The 27,491-nt window shown below is 43.2% G+C and overlaps 1 long non-coding RNA gene and 1 other non-coding gene across 2 annotated transcripts; one reads left to right on the top strand and one right to left on the bottom strand.

Moving 5' to 3' along the window:
- Nucleotides 1-345: 345 nt before the first annotated feature.
- LOC132025097 (uncharacterized) lies at nucleotides 346-27,491 on the top strand. The gene is made up of 4 exons (XR_009406412.1): nucleotides 346-431; nucleotides 778-954; nucleotides 1,089-1,183; nucleotides 26,640-27,491. It is a non-coding gene; the product is annotated as an uncharacterized LOC132025097 (long non-coding RNA).
- On the bottom strand, nucleotides 21,259-21,365 carry LOC132025228 (U6 spliceosomal RNA). Its single transcript, XR_009406493.1, has one exon. It is a non-coding gene; the product is annotated as a U6 spliceosomal RNA (small nuclear RNA).

Raw genomic sequence — 27,491 nt, 5'->3', positions numbered from 1 at the left:
AGTGATACCTACTGGGGTTGTTGTGTAGAAGAGTTGACTTGTGCACACTCAGACAGGAATTTCTTCTTTCTTTCTTTCTTTTTTCTTTTTTTTTTTAATTTCAGGAGGCAGTTCCTCTTTGGTTTCTTCAAGTGCTGATCTTCAGAGAGAGTGCCTCCTTGAGAGCCAGGAGCCTGTCTATGGCCCTGCTGAAGTGTGCGGCAGTAGTCCTGCTTGACCACGTTATCTAGTATCTCTGAGTGGTGCTTTGGAGCTGATTATAAAATGTAGTTTCCGGCCACTTTAACATAGGGCAGAGCATACATGTATTTCTCCCAATCTCAGAGCACTTTCTCTTTACTTAAGGCAGAGGCTGAAGGGTAGCAGAAGGTGCCACCCCGAAATAGGACTGCAGAAGTTCAGGACATGCCACCCCAAATTCTGCAGCCTTGGTATGTTGGTTATTTTAAGCTGTAGGCACTTGAAAAACAGCAAATGCAGGGAGCGGCTTTTTCTGAATATAACTTATCTGTTAAATCCTCCAAAAGGAACTCAGTTGTCATAAAACCCATCCCAGGGAGTTTAATCAAGCAGGGAAGGTTGACTCTCATCACAAGAGAGCAGCCTGGAAATCCACAGCACATCTAGAGAAACTTTGCTGCACACTATTATATCTCCTATCCTTCTAGAGGCCAATTCGACTTCCCCCCAAATCATTTATTCTTTAAGCCCTACATCCTCCCCCATTTCCCTATTAAGATGGTATTTAATCCTAAATTCTTTTTTTTTTTTTTTAAGATTTTACTTATTTGAGTGAATGAGAGAGAGAGAGAGAGAGAGAGTGCATTGGAACCAGGGGAGGGGCAGAGAAGCAGACTCCCTGCTGAGCCAGGACCCTGACAAGGACTCAGTCCCAGGACTGTGGGATCATGGCCTGAGCAGAAGGCAGCTGCTTAACCAACTAAGCCACCCAAGGTACCGTTAATCCTGAATTCTAAGCCACCTTGGGGAATCATTAATTTTTCCAGGGTATCTCCCTGTATATATGAGGTATATATATTAATAAACTTCTGTTTGTTTTCCTCTTGTTATTCTGTGCTTTATTGCAGGAGTCTCAGCCAACTCAGAAGGATAGAGAGAAAATTTTGAGGATGGGATCGCTGAAACCCTGCCCTGATGAAATACTGGGAAAACTGGCAGAAGGGTAAGAGTTCTTATTAAAATCGTCTCTCCTGGATCTCTGTCTGTGGTGCCCAACTGAGAGAGGAGGGTAAAATGTTATCTTGTCCCTTTGTCTTCAAATTCATATTTGCTGAGAAAAACATTTGTAAGAATGAATTCTTTGAAGTGTGACTCTCATGAATTTGGTTTTGGGGATATCCTTGGGCTATTTATCCTTTACAGTCCAGGATCAGCTATTGCTTTCCTGTGTGTCTCGTTTTACGTCCTGAGAGTTTGACTTGGCACGCAGGTTTTTGGTTTGTGTGCATGCGCATGACTAGTCTTGGCAGGGTTGTCTCTTTTGCACCATCATTAAGGGGTATCACTTGTATCCATGTTAAGTCACAAAAGGTTTGTTAGTTTTTGTTTTGAGTCACTTGATGAATATACCTTTGGTTTAAAAGAAAAAGGAAAAAACTAATTTATTTATTTTTTAAAGATTTATTCATTTATTTTAGAGAGAAAGGTGGGAGGAGCTGGAGAGAGAGAGAGAGACATACCCAAGTAGACTCCCTGCTGAGCGGAGAGCCCAACACACCAGGCTGGATTCCGTGACCCTGAGATCAGGACCCAAACTGAAATCGAGTCTGATGATCAACTGACTGAGCCACCCAGGTGCCCCAGGAAAAAAATAATTTAAAAAAGAAGTTTAATACTGTCAGAAATAGTTATTGTTTGTTCCAGCTGATAATAAGGTGTGGAAAGGATTTTTTTAAATATTTTATTTGTTTATCTGACAGAAAGAGAGAGAGCACAAGCAGGGGAAGGGCCAAGGGAAAGGAAGAAGCAGGCTCCGGGCTGAATAAGGATCCTGACACCAGGATGCTGAGATCATGACCTGAGCCAAAGGTAGATGCTTAGCCAACTAAGCCATCGAGGTGCCCCTAGGTAGTCTTTGGTAAACAAGAGTATTGTTGGTTTAGTTAAAAACAAAACAAAACAAAACAAAAAAACAAAAAAACAGCATGTCTTCAAGAACTGTCAGCATTAAAAATAATGCAAACCATACAATTTTATTCTAGCTGGGTATACTAGTCAAACATCTGTCAGGAAAAACAGTAACTTAAAATGATACCTAACTTTTTCTAATGTCTCATGAAATTTTCATGACTGATCTAAACATAATTGTTAAGAAAAGGTGAATCAACTAAACGTAGGTGGGATAAAAGTTTGTAAGTTATCTTTTCAACAATGGTTATGTTTTATAAAATATGTCTACTTAAAAACATTTCTGGCACCTGGGTGGCTCAGTTAGTTAAGCCACTGCCTTCAACTCGGGTCATGGTCCCAGAGTCCTGGGATCGAGTCCCACATCGGGTTCCTTGCTGAGCGGGGAGTCTGCTTCTCTCTCTGCCTCTGCCTGCCACTCTGTCTGCTTATATTCACTCTCTCTGACAAATATATAAATAAATAAAATCTTTAAAAAAAAAATTTTCCAAGGGGTGCTTGGGTGGCTCGGTGGTTTAAGCATCAGCCTTTGGCTCTGGTCATTGTCCTGGGAACTGAGCCCCACGTCAGACTCCCCACTCAGTGGGCAGCCTGCTTCTCCCTCTCCCTCTGCTGCTCCCCCTGCCTTGCTCTGTTGCTCACTTTCTGTCAAATAAATACATAAAATCTTTTTTAAAAATTTCTAAAATCTTTTTGGTAACTTGAAACCTTAAATTTTTACTAAGTTAAATGACAGATATTCACTGAATACCTAGATCATTTCCAAATAAGATAATGTACTGAAACATTAATTGCTAAATATAAGTTTGTTTACCTACTTTTGTCCTCTTCTTTTTTAAAAAGATTTATTTATTTATTTATTTATTTGAGAGAGAGAGAGACAGCGGGAGAGGTAGCACAAGCAGGGGAAGTGAGAGAGGGAGAAGCAGGCTCCCCACTGAGCAGGGAGCCTGATGCGGGGCTCGATCCAAGTATCCTGGGATCGTGACCTGAACTAAAAGCAGAGGCTTACCCACTGAGTGACGCAGGCTCCCCCTTTTGTCTTCTTATTACAGAGGAATAATAGCTATTTTGACACCCACAGAATATTGGTGTGACAGTTCACTGTTGCTTACTTTTTAGTGTTCACTAGAAATTAAGGTTTCTGGGGCACTTGGGTGGCTCAGTGGGTTAAGCCTCTGCCTTAGGCTCAGGTCATGGTCTCAGGGTCCTGGAATCGAGCCCCACATCAGGATCTCTGCTCAGCAGTGAGCCTGCTTCCCCCTCTCTCTCTGCCTACCTCTCTGCCTACTTTTGATCTCTCTGTCAAATCAATAAATTAAAAAAGTATTAAAAAAGAAAAAATCTTTAAAAAAAAGAAAGAAATTAAGGTTTCTAAGAGTTCAGAGTTCTAATTAATGTATTTAATTAAAACTAGTAGAAAAAGCTGTATATGCAAAATATGTAAGGAAAGTAGGGTTTGTTTTTGGTAAGAAAAGCCATGTGTTATGGAGATATATTTTTGTTAAGGGAAAAGGAGTAATTTTGTTCTAAAGTAGAATAACTGGTCATTCCAGAATGAAAAAGAGAAGAATTAAAAAAAAAAAAAAAGAAAGAAAGAAAGAAAAGAAAGGGGCACCTGGGTGGCTCAGTGGGTTAGAGCCGCTGCCTTAGGCTCGGGTCATGATCCCAGGGTCCTGGGATCGAGCCCCACATGGATCTCTCTGCTCGGCAGGGAGCCTGCTTCCTCCTTTCTCTCAGCCTCCTTCTCTGCCTACTTGCGTTGTCTGTCGAATAAATAAATAAAATCTTTAAAAAAAAAAAAAAAGAAAAGAAAAGAAAAAGAGAAGACAAAGGACAAAAACTAGGTAGATACAGAAAGTTGGAGAGAGAGAGTATGAGTGAGAATGAGACAGAGACTCTCATCTCATGTAGTCAAACTGGCCAAAACAGAATGAATTTGTTAAGAGGATTTTAGAAATAAGCCTTAGTATCAAGAGTGTGCCTATGCAAAACTAAAATTTAATTTTCTTTCATCTGTTAAAAGGAAAAGTTTCTTTTGGTTTATTGGTGTACTCTTTCTAAAAAACTGAGATATACCTGACATATAACATGATACTAATTTCAGATGTGCAACACAGTGATTTGGTATATGTCTATATGATCACTGCAGTTAAGTCTGTTTAACATCCATAAGCACACAGTTATATTTTTTTCCTCTTGTAATGAGAATTTTTAAGATTTATTTCATTCACCTTCCATCCCCTCTGGCAACTCTGTTCTCTGTATGTATGAGCTTGGGTGGGGGTGGGATTCATGTTTTAGATTCCACATGTAAGTGAGATTGTAGGGCGTTTGTCTTTCTCTGTCTGACTTGTTTAATGCCCTCAAGGTCTGTCCATGTTGTTGCAAATAGCAAGCTCTCATTTTTATGGCCAAGTAATATTCCATTGAATATGTATAAACCACATTTCTTTATCCATTCATCCATCTGTGGACACTTAGGTTGCTTTCTGTTTCCTTTGGATAAATACCCAAAAGTGGAATAGCTAGATCATATAGTAGGTCTATTTTTAATTTTCTAAGGAATCTCCAGGCTCTTTTCCATAGTGGCTGCATCAACATACATTCCCACAAGCAGTGCCTGAGGGCTCCCTTTTCTCACAGCCTCACCAACACTTATTGTTTCTTCACTTTTTGGTAATAGCTGTTCTAACAGATGTGAGGTGATTTCTTGTAGGTTTTTTTTTTTTTTTAAGATTTTATTATTATTTATTTATCTGACACAGAGAGAGAAAGAGAACACAAGTGGGGGAGGGGCAGGTAGAGGCAGAGGGAGAGGGAGAAGCAGGCTCCCCGTTGAGCAGGGAGACTAACACAGGGCAGGGTGACACAGGGCAGGGCAATCCCAGTACCCTGGGATTATGACCTGAGCTGAAGGCAGAAGCTCAGTGGACTAAGCCACCCAGGCACCCTTCGTTGTGGTTTTGATTTAAATTTCCCTGATTAGTGATGTTGAATTAAGTGATGTTGCAATACATGTTTTCATGTTCCTGTTGGCCATCTGTATTTCTTCTTTGGAAAAATGTTTATTTAGATTCTCTGCCTATTTTTTATCAGATTGTTTGGGTATTTTTGGTGTTGAGTTGTATGAGTTATTTGTATATTTTGTTTTTTGTTTTGTTTTGTTTTTTAAGATTTTATTTATTCATTTGACAGACAGATCACAAGTAGGCAGAGAGGCAGGCAGAGAGAGAAAGAGAGAAGGAAGCAGGCTCCCCACTGAACAGAGAGCCCGACCTAGGAGCTGGATCCCAGGACCCTGGGATCATGACCTGAGCTGAAGGCAGAGGCTTTAATCCACTGAGCCACCCAGGCGCCTCATATATTTTGGATATTTACCCCTTATCAGATGTGATTTGCAAATATTTTCTCCCATTGGTGAGTTGCCTTTTCATTTTGTTGATGGTTTCCTTTGCAGTGCAGAGGCTTTTTTATTTAATTCCATTTGTTTATTCATGCTTTTATTGCCTTTGCTTTTAGGGTCAAATGCAAAAAAAAAAAAAAAGATCTATACCAGGGATCTTACTGCCTATGTTTTCTTTTTTTTTTATGGATTTTTTTTAAATAAACATATATTTTTATCCCCAGGGGTACAAGTCTGTGAATCGCCATGTTTACACACTTCACAGCACTCACCAAAGCACATACCCTCCCCAATGTCCATAACCCCACCCCCCTTCTCCCATCCCCCCTGCCTATGTTTTCTTATAAGAGTTTTATGGTTTCAGGTCTTACATTCAAATCTTTAATTCATTTTTATTTCATTTTTGTACATGGTGTAAGAGAGTGGTCTTTTTTTTTTTTATTTAAAGATTTTTTTGTTTATTTATTTGACAGAGAGAGATCACAAGTAGATAGAGAGGCAGGCAGAGAGAGAGAGAGGGAAGCAAGCTCCCCGCGGAGCAGAGAGCCCGATGCGGGGCTTGATTCCAGGACTCCGGGATCATGACGTGAGCGGAAGGCAGAGGCTTAACCCACTGAGCCACCCAGGCGCCCCAGGGTGGTCCGGTTTTATTGGCCTACTCTTGATAAGAGATTGTGAAAGGTTTTTCTTTACCTTTTAAATAATCTGTCTAGAAAACAAAGATTCTGTGTTTAATCAAAATAATTTCCTATGCTTGAACAGGAAGCCGGCTATCGCTACCCTTATGCCCCTCCCCTAAATCGTGCTCCAGCCTCTCTCTCTCTCAAATGAAAAAAATAAAATCTTAAAAAAAAAGAAAAAGAAAAAAGGCAGCAAGGGATGACCCAGGGCAAGTGCTTTTCAAGCTGTAATCTGCACAGAGAAGAATTTAGGTAACATTCAAATGCAGATTCTGAACGGGAGAGTCTGGGGTGGGCCTGAGAGTCTGCATTTCTAACAAGCTCTTACATGAGGCGTCTATACTGGATCTTTGAATAATAGTGACCTAGGAGATCTTTCTAGGTGCTGGGGAGAGAAATGAGAAGAGAAGAGAGGTAAGCTGAACCCCGAGAGAGAAAGATTTCTGAAAATGGGAAACAAGTTATGCAGAGGCTCCATCTTCAAGCAGATTAGTAACAATTTTTAAAAAGCCAGGAATTATACATACATTATTTCATTTAATTCTTTCAACCTTATATAAGAAGAATTATAATCCTTATTTTACAGTTGAGAAAATAAGTGGAAGCTCAGAAAGGTTAAGGGAAAGTCACACAACAGGTAAACGGCAGGGACTGGACTGGGACCCAGGCTTTTCAAAGGCCAGAGCCTGTATTTCTTTCTCAGCACCTTGCTAAAATTCTGGGCAAGCAAATTCCTTTGTCTGAGTTCTTCCTTCTCACTCAGCAAATCCTGGTCAGAGGCGCCTGGGTGGTTCATTTGGCTAAGTGTCTGCCTTCAGCTCAGGTCATGATCCCCAGTGTCCTAGATCAAGCCTCCCGTGGGGCTCCCTGCTCAGCGGGGAGCCTGCTTCATGCTCTCACTCTGCTGCTTCCCCCGCTTGTGCTCGCTCACTCTATAAATAAATAAATAAATAAATAAATAAAATCTTAAAAAAAAAAAGGAAATGCTGCTCTGGGGAGGAGGAAGAGGCTGCAGTAAGGAACCAGCCCCACCTGTTTGGCTCAGCTCTTATCTCCAGTCAAGGTTTTCAGCTGCTGCTAAGCTTTGTTTTCAAACACTGGGGCCCCAGGCGGGGAGAAGTGGGAGGGGTACAGGTGGGATGTTTACAAGTTTTGTTGGACAATTTCCATTTTGTAAGCCTACTCTTCTCTCCGGAGTTACCCTGGGGTGGGAGCAGCAGGGACTTGGCACGGGAAGTGGGAGCCACAGAGGTGAGAGCAAATGCCACATGGGCTCTGACCTGGGACCCTCGCTTTCTCCCGGGAGCCTTTGAGGGACTACTAAAACCCAACAATTTGGTTCAGCAGTTGGCTAACTGGCATATGCAGGGCCCAGTGAGGACCCTCATTTCCTCCCAAAATAGGAGATAAATGAGCACTTTGTGTCTTCGTAAAAGCTGGGCCACTTGGAGCGGAGCCTCTTTGATAGACCCCCTCTGCCAGTGCTGTTCCCTGGGGCTCTCATGTAAATCTGAGCCATTTCTGTCTCCAGTTTCCCACAAGGGATTAGACATTTTCTAATTTCACCACCAAGGGAAACTGGGGAGGGTGCTTGTACAGTAATCTTTTGATTACTTTTTTGATAATCTGTTGATAATCATTTGAAAGAATGTGTGACTCGTGTGTTCAGGGGATGATGCAGAGGAACAGCTTAGGGTGTAGGAACAGGATAAGCCTGGGATCCCAGAGCAGGGCTGATGAGGTACTCGGGGAGAAAAATCATGGAGGCACATCAGGAATGCCAGTCTGATTGCAGGGAAGCATGAAAGAGCTTCCTGGTAAGAAGAGAAACCAGGACACGTGAAGTGGTTCCCTTTTCTCTCCAGAGGACAAGCTGTGTTTGCTTTGACTTTAGCTCCATGGGTATGCCAAGGCTATGCCAAGGCTATTGGATGCACTGGTTTCAGGGCTGGGATCCAGCTACAGCAGCAACACCAGAGGTGTGGAGAGTGGGCAGAGGAGATAACCTTCTCATTGAAGGATGCCCATAGGCATCCTAGTATGGAGTGTCTGAAGAGGCAGGACTTTATATCATGTACTCTGGCTGAGCCCAAATCATCTTCTAGCCTTCATTTGCTCAGGAACATTTTCTATTCCCAGGACCCCACTTTCCCCTCCTTTCTGAGAGGGGACCAGAATTTCCAAGGCAGTGAACCAAAAATAGGCTACCAGATGGGGTGCAACATGGAACGGTATTGGGTATCCCAAATCACCCTCACTCTGAGTAGTCTGGTCCTAAAACAGAGGGAAACCCTCTATGAAGCCCATGTCCTCCATGTCCAAGCCACCACCATCTTCGGGACTAGGCTACTCCAAATGGTTGACAATACTTGCTGCCTCCACTTTCTTGATTATCATTCTCCCAGAACTCTTTAGTCTAGTTTCTGCCCCACACTACTCTACCCCACTGAAACTGCTCGTACCAATGCCATCAACAGACTGGACATGGGACCAGGAACCAGGGACCACATCTCAGTTCTTACTTTTACTCTGAACCATTTGCCTTTGGATTATAATCCTTTCTTGAAAATCTCCACTCTGGGGGTTCTTAACCAGGGTTCCATGAGTCCTTAGACTCTCTCCAGGAAAAAAAAAAAAAAAAAAACCAACATGTAGTCCTTGAAAATGTCATACAAAGAGTTGTACAGATGTGCACCTTTTTAGGGGGATGGCCCAGGATATTCATTACATTCTCAAAGGAATCAATGAATTGCCAGTGTTAAGAACCAGTGCCTTTGACATCTGTGCCGTCTAGGATTAGGTTCCTCCAGGGATGATCCAAAAAAACGAAGGCTGATTGATTAGTCTTTCAAGGATACAGATGTAAGGTGCCAGAGCAGGGAGAGTATCTCTCACCTAGGAAGTCCTCAGGGACTCAAGCTCTTTCAGGCTTGGCTCTGCCAACCCCAGGATATAGCCCTCAAACTCATAGTCCAAGGTGATGTCATCTCATGCTCCAAGCAGCATGGGAGAGTAACGGAAAAAGAAGAGTGTAAAGCGTATACTCTTCCTGTCTCTCAAAGATTCCTGGGAGTTGGTTTGTGACATTTCCATTACCTTATTGGCCCAAACTTAGTCGCATGATACTGAAAGACCCCTCTCCTAGATAGACCCCTCCCCTAGTAGATAGATAGGATAACTAACTGCTTGTTTGCTTTTCTGTAAACCGCTGGCTTTTAGGTATGAAATTAGGTTATCAATTGTGTGAATTGCTCTCTTACCTTTCTCTAGCCGCGTGGCTTATAGAAATAATAGAGACGCCATGATGGCACTCCTCCCTTCCCCCTTCTTGCTCCCCTTCCCCACCTCTCCTTTCGCGCGCGCGGGCCCTCATAACCAATCAGCTTACTCCCCCCTCCCCGCCGCTCTCTTGGCGCGCGCGGGTCCCTGGAGCCAACTCGCAAACTCCAAGTATGCCTTTTTCAAAAGTTCAAACTGTCCACCAATCAATTGCGCCCCACCCAAAACTTGTTTGTACCTTCCTATAAAAGACCCTGCTTCACTCCGGTCGGTGTGCTCGGTTAGCTGGAGCTGCCGACCACCCGCCGGTACCTGCGTGACAATAAACCTCTTGCTGTTTGCATCCAGTGGCAGTGTTGGATTCTTGGGTAAGGGGATCCGCGGGTCTTTCAATACTATCTGTCTGCAGAGAGGCTGGGAGATGTCTTTATTCTGGACATGTGCCAAGCTGAAGATCCTATAACCATGAGTGAAGGGTAGAATGGATATTGGGGATTAGCTGTCAGCACCTGTCATACCTTCCAGGATGCGTCCAAGAATGGATCCTGTTGACTGGTTCACCCTTTCTACTTCCTTCTAGGACATTGTGGCTGGGAAGCTACACTTCCTAGACTTTCTTGCAGCTGGCATTCTACGTGTGATTTATGAACTGCCAATTAAATGAAATTACATGAGACTTGATCCTGGAATGAAGAGGGGAGTAGCAGCAGGCGAGGCATCAATTTTGCTGGTGTGGATAGAGGCCGACTGGCTTCATGATCACCAGCTTCCTAGGTCCGCAGCTTCCTGCAGCACTAATATTTTTGTGGCCTCTTTCTTTTTTTTTTTTTTTTTTTAAGAATTTATTTATTTATTTGACAGACAGAGATCACAAGTAGGCAGAGAGGCAGGCAGAGAGAGAGAGGAGGAAGCAGGCTCCCCGCTGAGCAGAGAGCCCGATGCGGGACTCGATTCCAGGTCTCTGGGATCATGACCTGAGCCGAAGGCAGTGGCTTAACCCACTGAGCCACCTAGGCGCCCCTGTGGCCTCTTTCTTAATCATGATGAATCATGGTGATTCTGAGGGTTTACAGGTATCTCTGGAAGCTCCGTTTTCTACTACTCCTCTATTCCTTGCAGTAATGCTATAAGCCAGAGCTTCTCAAACTTTAATGTTCATGTGAATGGCCTGAGGGTACAGGTAAAGGGTAGATACGGACTGAGATCTCAGATTTGGCATTTCTAACAAGCTCCTGGGTAGTGTATGTTGGTTAGGATTGATTTTTGAGTCACTCAGTCCTAGGGTATCCTCTGCTCACCTATACCTGTTCATAAATTCCTTTTTTGCTTTACCTGGTGATGGTTTCTGATTATCCAAATTCTGTCACTGTTTCTTCCTTCTTTCTTAAGGGATCTTCTTCCTGTGTTTGTTCCTTAATATTGGTGTAACCCATGACTCTGGCTTGGGATCATTCTACAGACTTTTCCTGGATGATCTCCTCTATCCTCTGGCCTTCAAACACTACCTATATGCTTCTCAAATCCCTACATCCAATCCATACTATCTCCTTTGCTCCAGACTGCAGTGTCCACAGCAGACCAGAACTGAATTCTACAGATAAGCAGGGCAGGAAAGAAAGCTGTGATCATATAAGTTTGGTAAATACTGTGTTAAATAAAATGAAATTTATTTCCTTGCTGAGTTACTTCTAGAACTGTTAATGTGCTAAAATGCATAACAGATTTCCAAGAGGGGGCATATAATACCCAATATCTCTTAAACTTATTTGACATCTGTATTGGATACAATGTGTTTTCTCAGTTTCTGCTACCACTGCCTAAGGCCTGGACCCCTAGCCTTTAGCTTTTCTTAAACTGTAGCCAACAGTGTAGTTCTGTGGTTCATCAGCTGCTCCTCCCTGCATCTTGCATTGTTTCCCACCCCTCCTGGCCTCACTTCTTTTACATCTTCTTGAGGCTTAGGTTTTGCACCTTCATAAAAGGCAGCAGCATATAATTCTTGCCACCAGGTGTTTCCCAGGGAATCTGGGCTAAAACAGCTTTCCACAGTCTTCCTCCTCCCCTTTTCCCTGGAATAGTAATATCTCCTGGAATTCAGGTTCCCAGAACACACTTTGGAAGTGCTGTTGGTCATCTACTAGCTTCCGAGACTCAGCATGTCCGAGACCTAATCAATCCCTTTTCTTTTATATCTGTCCCTTTCCTGGTCTTCTCTGTCTTCACAACTGGCACCGTATTTGTCCATCATCCAAGCTACCCAATTGTCATTCTTTGTTTTGTTTTGAAGATCTAATTGGCTTTATAAAGCAATCTCTTGCATTCTTTCATCCATCCTTCTCTTTCCTCTTTTTTTCTCATCTAACTAATTAACAATTATTATTTTCTTTTTAATTTAAAGATGTATTTATTTTAGAGGTGGGGGAGAGAAAGCAGCAGACTTCCCACTGAGTGGAGTCCATCTCCAGGCTTCATCCCAGGACCCCAACATCAGACCCCAAGATCGGACCCGAGATCACAACCTAAATCAAGACAGACACTTAACTGCCTGTGCCACCCAGGTGTCCCAATAATTATTCATTCTTAAAGAGGCAGTTTAGGTACCATCTTCTTATCCTATCTTCTTGGTCATCTGAGTGATGGACCACTCTGCTGAGCTCTCACAGGCCCCTAAACCTGTCTCTCTTAATAGCATTTATCATACCGTATGGTAATTTCTTCCTTCCTTCCTTCCTTCCGTACTTCTTTTTTTTTTTAAGTATTTTTAAATATTTCTATCTACCTCTGCCCCCATCTTTGGTGTCTTACTCAATTTTTCAATCCCTGGCACCCAGGATAGAGAACTAACTGACTAATTGATAGGTAGGAATGAATGAGGGAAGGGTGAGAGCAAATTAAAATTTTTTAACCTTCCAGGAAGGAAAAGCAACTTCCCGTCTACCTTTCTGCATTCTTGGCTGAGACCACTGTAATAAAAGACAGGTTAGGTTTGCTTGGCTGGCTCAGTCCATAGAGCATGTGACTCTTGATCTCAGGGTCATGAATTTGAGCCCCATGTTGGATATAGAGTCTACTTTTAAAAAAAAGAGAAAAGACAGATTAACAAAAGAAAAACAAACAGAAATTTATTAACATGTATGCCTCATGTATACATGGGAGATACCCAAGGGAAAATGAGTAAGCTAAGGTGGCTGAGGATTCAGGATTAAATGCCATCTGAATTGGGACAAGGAAGGGGGGATGTAGGCCTCCTAGAGAAGAGGACATGATTTTTAGGAAAGATGAATGGGTCTTTAGAAGAATAGATAGGAGATGGGATGTTTTGTGACAGTCTGCCTGAGTGTGGTGTTAACTTCTAGTTTCCTCTCCTATGACAAGAATCAATCTTCCCTGGTTTATGAAATTCCTGAGGTGGGGATTTATGACAGTTGAGTTCCTTTTGGGGAATCTATCTTTAGGCAGGTAAGGGAAATTTAGAGAATACTCTCGGGTCATTTGCTATTTTTCAAGTGTCTACAGCTCATAACAATCATTACCCCAAAGCAGCATATTTTGGGGTAGATGTCCTGAACTCCTGTTATCATATTTTGGCATGGCACTTTCTGCTACCCTTCATTCCCCAGCTTTGAAAATTCTTTGAGAAGTTTCACAATCTGTGGGGCACCTGGGTGGCTCTGTTGTTAAGAGTCTGCCTTCAGCCCAGGTCATCATCCCAGCGTCCTGGGATTGAGTCCTGCCTCAGGCTCCCTGCTCAGCAGAGAGTCTTCTCCCTCTGCCCCTCAGCCACTGCTTGTGTGCACTCTCTTTCAAAAATAAGTGAATAAAATCTTTTACAAAAATTGCTTTGCTGGAACTTTCATAAGGAATCTCAGAATGAACTTTTTCAAAAGCCTCTCAAGGCTAGAAAGCCACACCAGAACTCAGCATCAGACTTCCCATGAATATCTCTACACTTGGATGAATTCTCTGTTTGAGGTCCCAAAAATATCCTGAAGGGACTGAGTCTGCCAGGACTCACCTGGTAAGACAGGAAACCCTGAAAGGTACCAGGTGGTTTCTCAAAAAGGGGTTTAATAAGTATTGGCCCCTTAGTAGCAACCTTACTTCCTTAAAGCTGTCTGGTTATATCTTAATCTGTGCTCATCACTCTCAAATATGACATTCCAGTCAAAGCCTTGGTAAAACCACCAATATTTCCAGTTGTGTCCTATTGCAAGATTCTTACTGAACTTAGGCAGATAGGTATATTGCCATGAAATAAGAATACTCAAGAGTTTCTGAATTCTAGCAGGATCAGATAGGGAGAAAAAATAAATGCCTCAATTCTTTTCATGAAGGTATATTTTACCAACTTGCAGCCAGTCACAGATTACTTAAGAAAAAAGAGGAAAAGTCTCCTTAAATCTAGAAAACAAGACATTAAAGAACCAGTGATGTTTCAAACAAAAAGTCATAAAAATTATAATCATCTTCATCAATTTATTTAGCCCCATGTAATTAATTCTTGTTTTGCTTGCTTCTGAGTTAGAAGTTTTGTGAATCATTTTGTTTTTTCACTAGAGTTCTGGAAATTCTTACCCTGGTCAATGGTCAACCTTAATGTTGTGAGAAACCTGAAATCTAGAGAACTTGTCAGAGTCCCTTCCTTGAATCATTCTGAAGATAAAGCATTTTTGGGTCATTGCTGCTAGCAAAGCTTTTAGAAAAATATCAGAATAAAAGAATGACCGACTGATCAAAGACTTAAAAATTGTCATGATTAAAGATCTGATTATAGTTCCTTTAAATGCAACTGGTAAGGAAATTTGATGATCTCTATGGCATACAACATTTTAAGATGATAACTGAACTTGTGACTGATGACATTATACCAGGATGTATCAGATTCTAGGAATTTCAATACAATTTCTCGAACACATATTAAGAACATATAGCCATACAAATATAACCTAGGAGGGTTGCACATAACTTATTTGACAATCCTTCCCATGTAATTTAACATGTCAGAAAAACCTAGTCCCTCTTTTTATAAAGGAGAAAGAACAAATCTTTTGAGATGTTCCAGAAATCCTATAGAATAATTAAGTGATAGAGTGATAATTAAAGATTTAGACAAAACGACACTAAAGGTTTCAGCAAATACAGGAAATTACATGGTTTTTAAAAACCCTTAGCTATTTTTTTTAGAGAACTATTAAAAACTTTTAAAAGAGTTTTCTTAAATAATCAAAGACCTGATAAAGATAACCTGAAGCATGGGAGATCATTTTTTTAATTTTAATTTTTTAAAAGATTTATTTATTTATCTATTTGACAGACAGAGATCACAAGTAGGCAGAGAGGCAGGCAGAGAGAGAGGAGAAAGCAGGCTCCCTGCTGAGCAGAGAGCCTGATGCAGGGTACAATCTCAGGACCCTGGGATCATGACCCGAGCTTAAGGCAGAGGCTTTAACCCACTGAGCCACCCATCACCCCTAATTTTAATTTTTGTTTTTTGAGAGAGAGAGAGAAAGAGAGCACAAGCCAGAGGGAGAAAGAGAAAGAATCTTTTTTTTTTTTAAAGATTATTTATTTATTCATTTTTAGGGAGAGAGAGAGAGACCACAATCGGGGAGCATCAGGCAGAGGGGGGGGAAGGAAGCTCCCCGCCAAGAAAGAAGCCTGGTGTGGGACTCGATTCCAGGACCCCAGGATCATGACCTGACCGAAGTGAGATGCCTAATCAACTAAGCCAACCAGGCACCCCACATCTTTTCTTTACCAAAATAGCATAGCACTGGACTTCAGTAATTCACACCACTTAACAGGAATTTCCCTCCCACAAATTGCATATTATATACGAAAACTTCGTCTTTTTTTTTTTTTTTAAGATTTTATTTATTTATTTGACAGAAACACAGCGAGAAAGGGAACACAGGCAGGGGGAGTGGGAGAGAGAGAACCAGGTCTCCTGCCAAGCAGGGAGCCCAACATAGGGCTCCATCCCAGGATCCTGGGATCATGACCTGAGCCAAAGGCAGGCACTTAACGACTGAGCCACCCAGGCACCCCTACATACTAAAACTTTTTAAATTCTTGAATAACAATGAATGATAATATTAATAAAATAATAGTAACACAACTTAATATGTGCTTAAAGCTTTGGTATTTACAATACCCTTTTATGCCCATGTAATCTCATCTCATTTCAGAATATCTCTTCAATCAGAGAGTGTTTGAATGAGTATGAATGAGTAAATGATTGAATGAATGACTTGGGGACGATTTAGTGAAGAGAAACTGACTTCTGAGAGGGCTTTTAGGGTTACACCAATGAGGACTTTAGTTCAGCCATTAGTAAGAGAGATCCAAAATAACAGTGGCTTAAATAAGATAGAGGCCTATTTTCCTCCCACATGATAAACCGTCTTCAGGTGGACCAGGGTGGTATGAGGACTCTTTAAGTCTAAGAAGCTGGAGTCCTATCTTCTGCTCTGCCATCCTGAGCACATGACTTCAACCCCCAGGTGAAAATGACTGCTGCAGCTCTATCCCTCAAGTTTAAGTCCCAGGGACAAAGAAGCAAGAACAAGGGAAAGGACAAAGGGCTGTTTGCTAGCTAAGTGAACCCTTTTAAACAGCTTTCTAAAAACCCTACCCAGTCACTTCCACTGACTTCCCATTAGCCATCCCCCTCTACAAGGAAGGTTGGGAAATGTGGTTTTATTAGCCAGCCACATTGCTGCCCCCAACGTAGGAGTTAGGAAGGTGAGGATAATGGCTATTAGGATGAAATCTAGCAATTCTCTACCAAAAGGGGAATGAATGAAAGGGAGGGTTTTGTGTTTCTCCCCTTGCAGTATCTCAACAAGGAATAGAAGAGTCTGGACAAGAGAGGGTTGTCCCAGCAGGGCCGTTTCCAGGCCAAAGGAAAGAGTCTTCTAACCAGCATATTAGTTGGGGACCCAAAGTAGGAGTAGGTGAGAAACCAGGACACTTAACTGAAATGTTGCTTTCTTTCCAGAGGATGCTGACCTCATGAGAGAGCTATCATTCATGCTCTTCTTCTTGACTGGGATGTTCTCCTTCCTTTACATCCTAATTACGAACTCCTTCCACTCAACTCCTGATCAGTCTGTCAGTTCTCAGCTTGTATGTTCTCATTATCTTCTTATAAGTTCTCATAAACCTGGATTTTACCTGTTTAGTACTTGCTCCAGGTCTCACCTGCCCTAGCCTTTTATCCCCTCTCCAAGTATTAGGTCCCTTAGGGTAGGTACTATGTCTATCCTATTCATCATTGGATTTCCAGGACCTTGCATGGTACCTGAACCTAGTAGTTGCGCCAGAAGAATGCACTTGAATGAATAAATGTATCTGATTTTAAAAGTTCATATTATTCCTTTTGGATTGTGAATAACAAACATCCACTTGCACTATCAAGGAGAAGGTTAATTATAATGATACAGGGGCACGTCACAGAGACAAGGAGTCCTCAGGAATGGAGCAGAACCAGAAATTCAGATGCCCCTGCGAGTCTCCTCATCTTTTGTTCTCTCTCATCAGACCAGTTCTCCTGCTTGTTCTACACAGTGAGGAAAGTATAGCTGTCAAGGTGAGTTATATGTTATTGGACCAATCAGCTGGAGAGAAGTTAAAATAGCTCTTCCTCTCTCATCTCTATCTCTTCAAAATTCCAAGCAGAAAAATTATCGTTGGGAAGCCTGGGAGGCTCAGTCGGTTAAGCATCTGCCTTCAGCTCAGGTTATGATCCCAGGGTCCTGAGATCGAGTCCCACACTGGGCTCCCTAGGGGCTCAGTGGGGAGCCTGCTTTTCCCTCTGCCTGCTGCTCCCCCTGCTTGTGCTCTCTCTCTCACATAAAAATCAATAAATAAAATCTTAAAAAAGAAAAATTATTGTTCCAGTATGGGTCAGGTGCCTGACCTGGACCAATCAAGTGACCAAGGGACCAAGGTCATATTGTAGAAACATAGCAGTTCCCACTGGAACCTTGAAGTTTGGGCATGGGGGAGTTGATTTCTGGAAGAGAGGTTTGGGGCAGACCCAACAGTGGATGTCCATTGGGGTGAGCATTGGCTTCCTAAAACACAGTCCCACCCCCTCAGCCACAACTCCATCATCTCCTTGGATTTATGCCTAGATCTCTGGGGTCTCTACTGGGTCTTCAAGGGTCATTGCCAGAGTTCTCTGGTAGATTCTTGTATCTAGCTTCCAACACTATTCATTCCCCCAAAACCCCTTCCTCTCCAACAATACCAGCGTTCAGAGATACCACAGGCACGTGAGCTTCACAGGGAGGCCCTTCTCAACAGCCAGGACAATCTGCCGAGCTTTCCTGGCTGCAGATGTGGAAAATGGATTTGGGAGAGCTGTTGAGCAAAGTCAGAACTCTGGTGGGAGCAGCTCTCTCCAGGATTTCTTCCAACCAGTACTCTACTTCTCCTCTTACATCTGGCCATCATGTATCTCTGAGAGATGAGCTTCCAAATGAGGAAGCTGAGGCTCTATAAAGGAACAGGATATGATGAAGGTGGTGATTTAGCAGATCAATAGCAAAGACAACACTTGGACTTATGTCTCTCTTCCTTATACTTTTGATATAGGGACTAGAAGAGCTTGACAACTCTTCTGCAGAGACAGTACTGTGTTCACTAGACATAGACTACGTTTCCCAGGCCCCCTGGCACCTAAATATGGACCATATGACTGAGTTCAGCCAATAGAAGGAAAGTAGAAGAAATTCCACATTTGCCCAAAAAATGTCCTAGATTATCTTTCACACCCTTTCTCCTCTATCTGTGAGGCTAGAAACAAAAGGCTCTGAGATGGTAAAGCTTCCTAATGGAGGAAGACCAAATCTCTGATTTCACTGCTTGGAGGAAAGCTGCTCAGGAATCACCAAGATCTATACAGGACTTTCCTGGAGCAAGAAAGAAATCTTTACTGTGTCTGAAGCTACTGAGATTTTGAAGTTATATATTATTATATGTAGCACAGCATTCCCAGACTGGCTTATCTTTGATGGAGCCCCTCAATGATGAGTTAGACTTTTTTTTAAGTCTTTTTAGGAAGTTTTTTATTTTTTTATTTGAAAGAGAGAGAGAGCACATGTATGAGGGGGCGCAGAGATAGAAGGAGGGAGGGTCTTAAGGAGACTTCACTCAGGGACTGATCTCATTATCCTGAGAGTAGGGCCTGAGCTGAAACCAAGGGCCAGATGCTCAACAGACTGCACCACCCAGGTGCCCCCATGATGAGTTAGACTTGATCTCCTCCAGCACTGTCTCTGCCCTTTCACCCTGACAAAGACCCAAACTACAAAAGGGCAGTATAGCTTTGTGATTAGGAACACAGGCCTTAAATCTAGTCATATCTAGTCTGAACCCCAGATCCCACCGCCCCCCACCAGATGGACCCAAGCAGGTGTCTTTGTCTCTTTGAGCCTGTTTCCACATGTGTAAAATAGAGATGGTACCCAGTCAAAATGCCATTGTAGGTTTTAAAAATATTACATAATCAGTGCTTCTCAACAGAATGATGTCCCAGAAATTGTACGGTAATGTTTGGTTGTGGAGCCCTTCTAACTAGAGATGCTAGGGGCCTGTGATTCTTGGGACACTCCACGGTGACAAGCTTTTGCTCCTGCCCCACGGCTTTCATATGGTCCACGGGACATTCATCTATCTGACGTTGCGGTTTGTGAGCCTAGACACTAAACTTTGTTTCACAAAGAGTCACAACATATTTTTGCATAGCTTTAGTATCTGTTGAATGTTCCAGGAATGTATTTGCCCTGTGTAACGGTCAGGGGCCTGACAGGAAATCAGCGCACTCAAGTTAGGGTAATTCAGGGAGGGGCTGATTTGCAAAAATGACTAATTACAAAGGTGTGGACAGGTGTGAGGAAGCCAGACAGGACAGGGCGGAGACCCAGGTCCAGCCGCAGCATAGCTGTCACCACCACTATATCCAAGGTGTGAGCGGAGGTGGGATTACCAGAACCTGAGAGAGGAGAAGTATTGCTGAGAGTATTAGACCCCCTGGCTGCCACAAGGAATTACCACAACTTTGGTGTCTTAAAACAACAGAAATCTATTCTCACAATTCTCAAGGCCATAAGTCTGAAATCAAGGCAGCAGCAGGGTCACAGGGTCTCCATAGACTCTAGGGGAAAATCCTTCCCGGCCTCTACCCGCTTCGGGCAGCTCCCAGCCTTCCTTGGGTGGCTGCATCACTCCAGTCTCTGCTTCTGTATTTTTAAAAAATATATTTTTTATTTATTTGACAGAGAGAGACACAGCGAGAGAGGGAACACAAGCAGGGGAGTGGGAGAGGGAGAAGCACATTCCTCGCTATGACCTGAGCCGAAGGCAACCACTTAACAACTGAGCCACCCAGGTGCTCCTGAATTTTTTTTAAAATATTTTATTTATTTATTAGACAGAGAAAGAGCACAAGCAGGGGGAGTGGCAGAGGGAGAAGGAGAAGCAGGCTACCCGCTGAGCAGGGACCAGGGACCACTCCCCCCAACACCCTGCCCTAAGTGGGACTCCATCCCAGGACCCCAGGATTATGACCTGAGCCAAAGGCAGAAGTTTCACCAACTGAGCCACCCAGGCACCTCTCTTCTTCTGTCTTCACATGGCCATCTCCTCTTCTCTGTGTCTTCCCTTCTGTCTCTTATAAAGACACTTATTCTTAAAAAAATTTAAAAAATTTTAAAAGACATTTATTCTTCACTTATTGAATTTAGGGTCCACCCAGATCATCTAGGGCAATCACATCTCGAGAGCCTTGATTGTATCTGCAAAGATCCTCTCTCCAAATAAGGCTACATCCACAGGTTCCAGAAGTTAGAATGTGAACATTGTAGAGGCCACTTTTAGGCAATACTCGAACAACGGAAGCCTGAGTAAGGTAAAAAGGTGCACAGTGACCACTGGCCCGAATGCAAACAGGCCCATCAGGTGACCCACCTAAAAATATCCACAAGCCCTAGCTGACCAATGGGCTGCTTACACCTGGGCACAGATACCAAAAAAGGAAAATTCCACATATTCCGTTACCTCCTCACCTTCTCCCCTCAACAATAGCTCCCCGCCATTGCCTTCTGGCAGACAGTCTCTCCTCTGCTGTCCTGCCCGCTGCTCCCTGGCAGTATATTCAGTAAGCTTCTATCTCCTTTGTTGGACCTGGGGTGAATTCTTTCACTGCTTGTGCCAGCTTCCACCATATCAGGTCACTCCACAGCCCTAGCTTTGGGGGGCTCTCATTCAACCCACTATAGCTACCTTGAGAACAGCAGTGACCTTAGGATGAGGGATATAGGCAGGAAGGGAGGCAGAAATAAAAACCCCAGTCTCCCTTCCATCCCTCACCCCGTCTCCTGTCAGGGCTTTCATTGGCCAAACCCAGCAGGAAATCAGAGGACATGAGTGTGGTTGACGTGTCAGGCTCCCAAGGCCAAGAGCAGGGAAGAGAAGAGCAGGGGGAAAATGGATCTGGAGGGGCAAATGAAAGACAGCAGGGTACCATGTCAATTAAGGGAAGGTTGAACGCTGTTTTATTTGGAACTTGAGCAGGAGAGTTCACCATTGCTGAAATCATAATTGAATGGCAACAGTGCTGGTAGTGTTGGAACCAGTAATGGAACGAACACACCTGTATCAGTATGTGTTCGTAGTTGTTGGCAGTTCACGGAGAAAGACTGTTTCATTAAACCTGCCAGTTGTGGTCTATCCAAGCATTTCTGTATTGAACGCCTCACAGATCTGCATGCTGTCCTTGCACAGGGGCTGTGCTAATCTTCTCTGTATCATTCCAATTTTAGTATATGTGCTGCCCAAGTAAGCACGGACTATATATTCTTATATTTTAAAAATACCTTTTATCGGGACGCCTGGGTGGCTCAGTTGGTTAAGCAGCTGCCTTCGGCTCAGGTCATGATCCCAGTGTCCTGGGATAGAGTCCCACATCGGGCTCCTTGCTCAGCGGGGAGCCTGCTTCTCCCTCTGCCTGCTATTCTGTCTGCCTGTGCTCTCTCTCTCCCCCTCTCTCTCTGATAAATAAATAAAATCTTTTAAAAAAAATACCTTTTATTTCCTCCTTTAAGTTACTTGTGGCTTTTTTGTTGTTGTTGTTGTTTCATATTATGAAAGCGTGATGCAGGTTGGTTCTGTTATCTAAGAATGCTAAAAATGGCATTGAAGGGGCGCTAAGGTGGCTCAGTCAGTTAAGTGTCTGCCTTCAGTTCAGGTTGTGGTCCTGAGGTCTTGGGATCTAGTCCTGCATCAGGCTCCCTGCTCAGCCAGGAGCCTGCTTCTCCCTCTCCCTCTCCCTCTGCCCCTCCTTCTGCATGTATGCTCTCGCTTGCGTTCTCTCTTGCTCTCTTCTCTCTCTCTCAAACGAATAAATAAAATCTTAAAATAATAAAATAAAATAAAAACAGCATTGAAAAATATTATCGGGCTGCATAAAGTAGAGAGCTACAAGGTGTAGATAACTCACGGCGCCAAAACGCTAGGTGCTGGGTACATAGCACCTGTTGGCATTAAGGCTATTACCAGCTTCATCACCTCGAAGCATAGTTGGATTGAGGACCCTAGAGACAAGGCCTGCTGTGAGTCACTCGGCAAGGAGAGGGCCTGGAGCCAGTCCCCTGGAGCTGGAATGACGTAAGCCTGGGTCCTGAGAAACCCTTGGTCTGACACCACTGTTCCTCCCCCAGAGTATGATGTCTCCAGAGGAAGAGATTCTTTTCTCTTGCGCACTGGAAGCCCTCAGTGAGCAGCTAGTGCGTATCCACAGCCTGGGCTTTCCCACAAAGCCGGGAGCTGTGAGGCAAGTGGCTAGGCCTGGCTCCAAAGCTCCAGCCAGACTCACCCCACCAAACTGACATCGGTGGGTTGGCAAGGGGACAGTGGGGTGGGGCTGGCCTGGGAGCCAAGCTGTCTCACCCCCAGGGGAAGGGAGGAGATGAGAGAAGAGGGAGGAGGGGAAGGAGGGAGGAGAGAGGCAGGAAGGGGTGAGTCCAGGGAAATCTGACTCAGGCCTGTCTGGACAGCTGGAGGGAGGGGAAATGGAGTACATGTTGCCTCCTCTCTTGAACCTGGCATTCAAGACCCTGGCTTACATCTCCATCCTCCTCTCGTGCCATTCCCTGCCATGCAGACTACTTCAAAAGCCAGGCTAATTCATACATTGGTTATACAATTCTCTGCCTGAGAGTTCTCTGCCCTTAATTGCCTTTCTCTGACTCATCTAGCTCAAGGCTTCCTTGAAAATATCACTTTCTTCATGAAGTATTTATTCCCCAGTCCAGACACAATTACTTTTTTTTTTTTTTTTTTTAGTATTCTACCTATTTATTTGACAGAGAGAGATACAGTGAGAGAAGGAAATAAGCAGGGGGAGTGGGAGAAGGAGAAGCAGGCTTCCCACCAAACAGGGCACCTGTTGCAGGGCTCCATCCCAGGACCCTGAGATCATGACCTGAGCAGAAGGCAGACCATTAATGACTGAGCCACCCAGGCACCCCAGACACAATTACTCTTGTCTCTGCACTGAAATCTATAGATGTCGAAGGTAGACTAGAATTGCCATTTATTAATTTAGTACAGTGTTCCCAAACTTTAGCATGCATCAGGATCACCCATGAGGCTTTTAAAATGTGAATTGTTGATTTCTAAGTTTCTGATTCTAATTCTGGTGGGTGGTGTGGGAGGAAGTAACTGAGAGGACAGGACTGCTTGTCGACCCTCAAGCAGGACTGGGCAATGGGAGGCTCCTCATTCACTAGCCTGTCCTTGGAATGTACATTCTGCCTACTGATCCCCCAGTGGGAGCCATTCCAAAAATGTAGCTTTGAGAGAAGAAGGTATTGTTGAGACCACCTGGACTGAAGACACAGCTGAACCCAGTTAAGGCTTCTATATATACATTTAAGATTAGGTGGGTGGGTGCAGAGATAACACTTCTCTTGTGGCCACAAAAGCCAAGTCTTTGAAGTAAGTTCCCCTGCTTATTAAACCTGCCACCTACCAATCTGGAGTGGCCTGCCTCTTTCTTTGGTCTCTTTCTCTGCCTTCTGTGTACAAGGCCAGTTTGTGAACCAACAGGTGGGTTTAGGAATTTTCATTTCTAGTTAAGTGATGCTGCTGGTCCCAAGATCACACTTTGAGAACCACTGGTTAAGTGCCAGAAATGATCATTCCTGGGTAAGATCAGTGCTTATTTATTAATTCACTTGGTGAACGTTTCCTAAAGGCCTGCCGTATGCTGCACATAGGCCATGTGTTGAGTATTCAGGAATAAGCAAAGCAGGCATAGAACTTACTTACCCCCATGAGCTTCCAGTCAATGGGGGAAGATAGATATGAAGCAAATAAATATACTTTTAAGGATATAATAACACATTGTGATAAATGCTCTAAAGGAAAATAAGAAGAATATTATGAAAAAGAATAATGACTAGAACCTATTTCAGACTGGGTGATCAGGTAAGGCCTTTTGGGTAAAAGAGACATTTATCCAGGCATACTTTAAACACATTTGTATTGTGTTGTTATCTATGTGTTGTTTTTTTTTTTAAAGATTTTATTTATTTATTTGACAGAGAGAGAGATCACAAGTAGGCAGAGAGAGAGAGGGAAGCAGGATCCCCGCCGAGCAGAGAGCCCAACATGGGGCTCGATCCCAGGACCCTGAGATCATGACCTAAGCCAAAGGCAGAGGCCCAACCCACTGAGCCACCCAGACTCCCCTTGTCCAGCTAACCACTAGACTATGTTCACCCTGAAAGCTAGAATCTTGTGTTATTAATATTTGTGCTGCAGAGAGTAAGCCTTCACAGATAGTGTAAAATAGATGTGAAGATGGAAAGACCATTGGAAAAGGAATAAATGACTGAACAAACTGTCAGATTTATGTATATATGTATGTATGCATGGATGAATGACTGTCTCTGGCAGCAACATGGAGAACCAGGATTCCTGGTGGTACCAGTGAGACAGGAGTGAAGACTAACAGAAACTTAGCTGACTCCTTTGCTATATTTCCAAACCTTGTCTATCATTTAAGGTGACCACCTTAAATGGCCCGTCTTCCCCAAAGCTCCCTTGATTACCATTGCTGAGCCCCACCCCTCACAGGAATGAGTTACTGTCACCTCTTGCATTCCCCCACACACATCCCACACTTACTTCAAAACACACAACTGCCTCATACCTGCCATCTGCTCACCACCTGCAAGTTTCTCAGGGCAAGCCATGTTCTCTGTGTCAGTTTTAGAAGGCAAAGGGAATGGGAGAGGGAAGAAAAGAAAGTTTTTCTCTAACCCCCAGAGCCAAAGAAGGCACAGAGCTCAGAGGGGGTGAGGAGATTCCTGCTCTGGTAATTTACCACATGACTTCAAAATAGCACTTTCAATGACACATTTCCTCTAAATATGTGTCTTAGGCTCCTACAAGAAGTATGTTTTATTTAAAGACTCAATTTGAGTCAACTAAGGAGAAGAAAAACACCCAGGGTCCCTCTGTGGATTTAAAAATGGAGAGTGAAGAGAAAGCTATATACAGACCAGTTCCTTCCCTCTGAGGACTCTCCACTCAGGGATGAAACTCGACCTGCTTTGCAGGGTTCAGACTTCCATATACTTGCATCCATTCTCATCAAAGCTCGTGACCACCCAAGCCCAGCTCTCCTACAGCAAAGACACTTGAATTCAGAAAGGAATTTCCAAAAGAGTTAGAGGTGGGAGAAGAGCTCCCTTCCATCTAAAAGAGGACAGAATGAAGAATCTGGGACATGAAACTCCCCAGAGATTGAAATAAAATTCATCTCAATTGTGAAGGATCTGAACAGATGACTCTCAGAAGAAGGCAAGAAGATTGACCATCTCTTGTAAGCATGAATATATAACATTAATATTAACTAAAGAAACATAAAGAAAGCAATATTTCATATGTCTATGGGCATGTGCATTCGCACACACACACACATTAGAATGCAATACTCTGTGTGAATCAGGATGTCCTGAAATTGTCTCAAGTGGAACTGTAATTGGTACCTTTCTGAAATCATTGGGCAATAGGTCTTCAAAACCTAATAAAACGTTCATGCTTCCCCTCCACACACACACCCCCAAAGGAAGCTATGATTTGACATCAATTTATTTCCAATTCTGATCATCAATCCTAAAGGAATCATTTGAAATACAAAAACAAACAAAAGAACAGCAAAAAGAACACTGATCACAAATACTAATCACAAAGATATTCATCCTTATGTTATATGTAATAGTGAAAGACTGAAAAATACCTGTAAGTTTAGCAACTACAGAATGGTTTTTGGTCAAACAGTTATAGAATACTATTTATACATGCCCAATTATGTGTTTGGCAGAGTTCTTCCTTGGGGGACGTGCTAGCAGCAACAATTGTCTGGGGTGCAGGCTACAGGTCCTTTAGGAGAGCACCTGGTTCTCAGCTTCTCAGGATCAGAACCTGACTTTTCTTAGTGTACCAGCTAAGAGCAGAGTCTTGGTAACAGATTTTCACAAATACCATCCAAGGCTTATATAACCATCAAAGGCCAATCTATTAGATCACAGTGGATGACATCCCTTTCCAAACAGCAAAATACATGTGTCCACTGCCCAAGATCCGTCCCTTAGCTGATACTGGGGTAGATTGTAAGAAAAATCGGGATTTCTTGGTGCATGTCTGAATAAAAGGAAATGGGAATTCTTGAGGACTATTTTTCAAGCCATGGTGAGTTTCTCTTCCTCGGTGAGTGGTCTGCTTTCTTGCACCTGCCTTTCCACCTTGCTGCTTCTCTTTTTAATGAATGTAGCTCCATTCTCAACACAAGTAACTGACCAATCCAGCATGGCACCGGCTCTACCAATCATCGTCCCTTCTCTGGGCATACAGACTTGGGATTGTGCTAGTTATTAATCCATTTCCCCTGGCTCCAAATTTAGCCTTCATCATCTACTCTACTCTACAAAAATATAGTAGAGGATCTCAATTTTTTTTTTTTTTTTTTTGGTAAGCTGACAAATGTAAAGCTTTGTCAGTAGAGAGCACTGGAGAGACAGTGTAAGAGGAATTTTCGTTTCCTGATTCAGGTGTGCTCTGCTCAGCAAGCCCTGACTCCCACAGCATGGACGGCTTCTCCAGTATCCAGCTCCTGCAATGCAAGTGACTTCTCTAGCATCAAGTTCCTGCAGGACAGATGGTGTCTTCAGCATCAGCTCCTGCAGTGCATGGTGGCCAGCATCATCCAAAGGCCTCCAGATTTCCCTGGCACTCTCCTCTACTCCCTTTTGTAGAGCAATGATACCAGTGAATACATCCCAAGCACATTCTGCCAGTGCAGCACCATTGTGATGTCCCTACTGTCCAATGAACCACAGTCACACCCCCTCTGACAAGGTCTAGATCACAGCTCTGGGAGTGGGGGTGGGAAGCCCTGCCCTGGACAATCTGTCTCCATTCAAAGAGAATTTAACTAAGACAATCTGACTCTGAAGGACATTGCACCTCCTCTCATGATATATTAATTTCATTAGAACATTTCAAGAGATATCCCCTTTTGAAACATTATTTATAAAAGTGAAAATGAGACTTATAAGTCCAATAATAGATACATTTCGAAAATTACTAAGGTGCATGTTTCTTTCATCTTTTCCCTTTTCTGCGCAAATCACTGGGGTGGTTATCTCCATCTGTCCTTTCTTTTTTTCTTTTCTTTTCTTTTTTTTTTTAGATTTTATTTAGGGGCACCTGGGTGGCTTAGTGGGTTAAGCCTCTCTGCCTTTGGCTCAGGTCATGATCTCAGGGTCCTGGGATTGAGTCCCGCGTCGGGCTCTCTGCTTGGTGGGGAGCCTGCTTCCTCCTCTCTCTCTCTCTCTCTCTCTCTGCCTGTCTCTCTGCCTACATGTAATCTCTCTCTGTCAAATAAATAAATAGTGTTTTTT

Source organism: Mustela nigripes, chromosome 9, assembly GCF_022355385.1.
Source record: "Mustela nigripes isolate SB6536 chromosome 9, MUSNIG.SB6536, whole genome shotgun sequence".
NCBI lineage: Eukaryota > Metazoa > Chordata > Mammalia > Carnivora > Mustelidae > Mustela > Mustela nigripes.
This window is presented reverse-complemented; position numbering and strand designations above follow the sequence as displayed.